The 6,010-nt window shown below is 37.7% G+C and overlaps 1 protein-coding gene across 1 annotated transcript in view; it reads right to left on the reverse strand.

Annotated features, from left to right (window-relative positions):
* Window positions 1–541, reverse strand: part of LOC127637236 (B-cell receptor CD22-like) — a 157,510-nt gene extending 156,969 nt beyond the window's left edge. The window contains exon 1 of the mRNA XM_052118193.1: window positions 526–541. The gene's annotated coding sequence lies outside the window, so the exon portion shown is untranslated. The remainder of the gene's footprint in view (window positions 1–525) is intronic.
* Between the last annotated feature and the right edge of the window lie 5,469 nt (window positions 542–6,010).

A 6,010-nucleotide genomic window follows, 5' to 3' on the forward strand; every position in this document is an offset into this window, starting at 1 on the left:
AGTTTACATAAAGAAGAGGTTTGATGATTCAAATTAGTGCTAATTAATCTTTAATCGCACACAAAAATCAAATGAAAAGTTAATATCTGAAACTGCTTTTGTATCTGTATCTGCTTTCAAACTATTAATTCATTTTATTGAAAATATGAATAACTAATAAGAATGAGACGACCTTTTATCAGACATCCAATGAGAATGAACTTCACAGCTGTTTCCATCTTTAATGTTTGTTCAACCTTAAATATTCAAATGAAAATGAATCTGAATTATTTCCTTTTGCCTGCAAGAAGAATTGAAACATATTGTTGATATACTGTACATTTATATATAGTCTCTGAAGTCCTTAAAATATTTGACATAAGTTAATAAACGTCAAGATAAAGAATTCAGGAAGTCACAAGAATAAATCACTGGGAATAATTTGATTTGATCTGAGAAATATCAACAATCAAAACATGCTTCATTATGTTCTGAAAATATGAAACGTACGGAAGTAAATGTGTACGAACATATAAAATGACTTACCAGAGAAGACTGTTGTATTTCCTGAGAGATCAAGTGTTCTTCTGTATCACTGATGATGTTTGAGTGTGAACATGACAAACGTCTTCACTGATATTATATTTATTACAACTTCCTCTTTTACTCACAAATGTCAGAAATAGTTCAAGCTGTTAAGACCAGTGAAGACTGGAGGTAGAGCAAAGGTCCCGGGGCCAATTTTCATTTAGGGCCCCCCTGGTCCAATTATCTTTTAAAGTTGAGATCCACACAATCCATTTTTGCAGAAAAAGGATTTCGGAGCAGAAAGTTGCAGAGTGTCTTCTGTGTTTTAACAACGGCTTCTTAAACCATTATTTAAACAACAAATTCAGGTTGTAGGTAGTGATGTAGGTGTGATGACCGACCAATACATCCCAGGAACATCATGTCCAAACATGTTCTTTAACATGTCCGGGGTATCTTGCACAAAAAGTATTTATAGTGCAAATTTTGTTGATAAATGACCAAAATTGAACACTTTGATTTGTCTGCAAATGTCAAAGCACTTGTTCAGTTTGGGTCATAATGTCTACATGCATAGAGCTTCTAAGCTTTTTTTCTCGTGGCCCATCCAAGCTTAAAAGATTAAGCACTTTATTGAATGTTAATAGAGCTGTTCTGTCATGATATCATTAGAACAAGACTAATATACTACATTTTTTGATTAGGACTACAAATACAAATGTAATTTATGAGCCAATAGTTGTTGAGCGGGGTGGGTAGTGTGTTCGTTGTCCTTTTCTGCATACTGCGGTGCCATTTTGTGGTCTGTTCTGCACAACGCGGTGGCTCATTTTTGCTTATCGAGGCACATTCGGCACATTTCGCGGCCGACCCACTGGCCCACTCGGTAATCCCGATTGCCAGTCCGCCCCGATCGGCCCAAAGTGTGTTGGCCCACCAGGAAAATGCCCAGTATGCCAGATTACCAGTCCAGCCCTGGTGCATGTGCAATACAGCTAATTTATGAAACAATTTTAGTACAGTCAATGGCCAGCGCATGCGCAGACGATGCGCACAGACAAGGCCCAGGTATAGGTGTCTTCATCCGGTCCTAGTCTGTGTGTGTCGTCTGCACATGCGCTGGCCATTGACTGTACTAAAAGTGTGTCACAAAGCAGTTGTAGTGTACATACATCAAAAACGTTCCCATTTGTTCAAGGGCAGAAAAATAAACTCACATATGGTGACCATACGTCCTCTTTTTCCCGGAAATGACCTCTTTTTTGGACCTTAAAAAAAGCATCCGGCCAGGATTTCTAAATTTGTGAAAATGTCCGTGATTCGGCTTTAGTTGCTTTATGATTTGCATCTGAGGGCTGTACCATGAAGGTCGCTGAACAAACTCAGGGTATCAGGATTGGTTTGATCTACATCTCTGACAGAGATGAAGAATGTGAGTCTGGAGTAGTTTAACAGAACCTGCATGTAATGTACTGTAGTGACCACTGGGAGTCACTGTTTCTGTACATTTGTGTTCTTTTGGATGTATTTTGAGAAATCACAATGTATGGCAGCTGCAGGGATGAATTCCACCTTACTGTTAAAATAAGCTTCTATCCGGAGAGTTAACAAGATGGTTGTGGAGTGAACAGACCCAGTCCAATACGTACTTTGTCGTGTCCTCATGCCCTGCCATAATTGTTTTCACCTTATTTAGTCTGATTAGTTTGTGTCAACTACTATTGTGTTTGTCCTCGTTCCTGGTCTGCTCTTGCACATGTACATTTCTACAGTAAATCTTTGCTTCATGTCTCCTTATAGTTTATCTTTATGGTGTCTGTTCTCTAGTTATGCCTAGAGTCCCCCCTCCAGTGTAAGTCTATGGGGTATTCGCCATTTATTTCGCCCCAAACAGCAGAGTTCAGTGTTTACTGTTCTGTTACTAAAAAAGGTAGTAATAGAAAAGCATTGACTCTTGAATACAGTTGTCAAGTCAGGATTATTTTCAAAGCACAAATGACAAATGTTGACCAAAAAACTGCAAAATCGATATCCAACCGATGTAAAACAAACAATGAAACAACATAGGATGACAAATTTTACACAGATTTAAAAACATTATTTAGATACTTGATTTAAATACATTTTTTGTAGGGGAGGATTTAAGATCCAGTGTCCAGATATATTCTCTAAAGTACTAGAATGAACTTACATGAGAATGTAAATAAATGTCAAGAAAGAGAAGATTTTACAAGACTCGCTTACAGGCTGAATGTAAGAGAGAAAACTACCTTTTTACTTGTGGAGTCTCATCAGAAAGTCTTAAAATTTTACAATTTATGGTTTTAGAAATAAACTGAATCACACCTATAATATTAAACAAATCAAAGATATAAAAATTTGACCAGGTATGAGAAACTAGATAAATCATCTGAACATTTCGAGCATGTGCTCTTTTATATTTCTTGATATTAGACTGGATGGACAGATTTGTGTGTTTGAAAATGTTGCATTGTTTTCACTGGAATTAGATATATTTAATACAACTTCTCCTTGTAGTTTGAAAGTCACTTCCACTCACGGTTAAGGTTAGGGAAAGGGTTAGGTTTGGGGCTCTCTGTATCTTTAATGCTGATTTTGGAGGTCACGCCCCTTTTTTGGAGCTATGCCTGCAGCCTTACACTTCTCCACATGTGAGGGACCCAACAGAGGTTCTGAAATAAGTTCTGGAGAACCGTAATGGCTCTTTCCTTCACTTGCAAATAAGTGCATCCAAATTGATGCTGTGTGACTTATTTTCAACGCCTGGAAAGTCTCAAATGTTGCACCTTTGTATATAAACTCCATTTAAATTTTGAAAAAATCCAAATAACTTTACAGACCTTTACTGGAAAGGGTTTAAACAATGTTTTCCATACTTCAATGAACATGCACCTGTGAACTGTCGTTAAGACACTAACAGCTTACAGACGGTAGACAATTAATTTTTTGGGGGTTTTGTCTCACCAGGGGTGATGGTCTGACATCGCATTTATCATCAAAGGAATGAGCGATAACATCAAGGCCTGTACTCTGGAGCGGGATTGATTTTGAGGGTCTGTCATGGTCTGGGGCGGTACGTCACAGCATCATCGGACTGAGCTTGTTGTCATTGCCGGCAAACTCAACACTGTGTGTTACAGGGAAGACATCCTCCTCCCTCATGTGGTTCCCTTCCTGCAGGCTCATCCTGACATGACCCTCCAGCATGACAATGCCACCAGCCATACTGCTCGTTCTGTGCGTGATATCCTGCAAGACAGGAATGTCAGTGTTCTGCCATGGCCAGCGAACAGCCCAGATCTCAATCCCATTGAGCACGTCTGGGACCTGTTGGATCAAAGGGTGAGGGCTAGGCCCATTCCCCCCAGAAATGTCCGAGAACTTGCAAGTGCCTTGTTGTAAGAGTGGGGTAACCTGTCTCAGCCAGATTGGGCAAATCTGGTGCAGTCCATGAGGAGGAGGTGCACTGCAGTACTTAATGCAGCTGGTGGCCACTCCAGATAGTGACTTTTCTTTTGATTCTTTCAATTTTGACCCCCTTTGTTCAGGGACACATTATTCCATTTCTGTTAGTCAGTCTGTGAAACTTGTTAAGTTTATGTCTTAGTTGTTGAATCTTTTTATGTTCATACAAATATTTACACGTTAAACTTGCTGAAAATAAAAGCAGTTGAATGTGAGATGACGTGTCTTTTTTTTGCTGAATTTATATTTCAAAGCTCCAAGGATCACATTCAAAACACTTTTGGTCTTGGCCTTCAGTGGAGTCAGTAACCTGACCCCATACAACCTTTAGGCCATTGAACAAACCAACATTTTCAACATGATTCATGGTTGAGCAATCAAGCGAAGGAAAGAAAGCATGTAACTGGACTTTACTACTCTGCATCACAGCAATTGTATTTGGTGTTGTGTGTTTAAATTATTACGTTAGCTTTATGTTATGCCTTCATACTAAGGTTGTATTATTCGCAACATTCTATAGAATCATTCAAAAAAATCAACAACAAAAAAATTCAGTTTTTTTTTTTAGTCTCAAGAGGCAAATATCTATATATATATATATATATATATATATATATATATATATATATATATATATATATATATATATATATAAAAAGCTTGATGATGATGGTGGTCTGCTAAAATGGCCTCTGTTGTCAGGCTCACCACCAGGGGTAGCCACAGGGTTGTCTCTTTGTTTCCATAGTAAGCGCCACACAAAACCTATTGCATTTTAGCTACCTAAGATCAACCAAATTCTTTTAACCAATACAATTACCCTAAACCTCACAAGTTTCTACAATTCTACCACAGTGTACTAACCAGCTGTATTTCTAACTGGTATTTGAACTGCAAGTCTGTGACCACAAATCACTGCAGGGGATAGTTTAGACAGCTGAAAACATATTTGGAACCAGAAACACAGCTTCTGCAAGGGCATTAGTATTGTCCTCCCAGACCCACAGCTGACATTTATCCCAAATCATCCCAGAGCATGTAAGATCCTTCAGACTCTACGATAGCCACATCCCCCATATTTAAACTCCTCAATGCCATCTGAAGCTGGATAGGATTTGAACACTCACCACTCAGTACCTACACTAGGCATTACGTTTATTTATCATACAAACCAGCATATCTGTTTTCTATTTAAGGGAATTTCTAACAACTGAAAATGGTCTAGCAGAGGACTAGTTATTATTTATACAAGGACTATGTTCTCATATATAACTTTCAGTAGCTACTGTAAAATGTAGATACGGTTCTGGAACTGTTCACCCACCACAGATGACACTAAGAAAATTACATTTTGTGAAATTGAATACTGTTCATATTGTTATTGTATTGAGTCCCAATGTCCTGTGTTTATTGTCTTTTGTGCACAAGGTACTCTGTTATGTGTACCCCACTTTCATTTACAAACAATGCTGCAAGACGCTTTGCAATGTGCAAATAAAGAATGAAATCAATTGATCACTTGGAGAGAATAAGCTATTTGTTTGTCTAATTTCATTCCAGGGATACATGTTATTATTTTTTTTTATTCTTAGTCTTTTTTATATATATTTTGGATTGTGTAATTGTTATTAGAGCTCAGCAGGTTGTCTTGTATTGGAATATTATTTTGCTAGGTAGAGATGTAATGTAAAATCCTGAAAATGTTTCTTTAAATAAATCTCCACATAGGGAATTTTATCTTGTTGATTATTATTACTATTTTAAAGGGAAGTCCTGTTGGCTATTACGCGTTCTTAAAAAAAATAGCATATTTTGTGTTATGTTGGGATCCTATACAATAAAAAATCAGGACTCCGTCCAAATTCTGAACTAGACAATTGCTGATGGAGCAGTTTGGTTGAGGGTAATATTTTCATATGTTGCACTTTCAAGCACACTCTTGTTTTTGTTCTAGTATGCAACAGTCGGTTAGCTTAAGCCTGCTAGCATCACTGTCTAGTATGCCACCAAAGTCAGT

Source organism: Xyrauchen texanus, chromosome 45, assembly GCF_025860055.1.
Source record: "Xyrauchen texanus isolate HMW12.3.18 chromosome 45, RBS_HiC_50CHRs, whole genome shotgun sequence".
Classification (NCBI taxonomy): Eukaryota; Metazoa; Chordata; class Actinopteri; order Cypriniformes; family Catostomidae; genus Xyrauchen; species Xyrauchen texanus.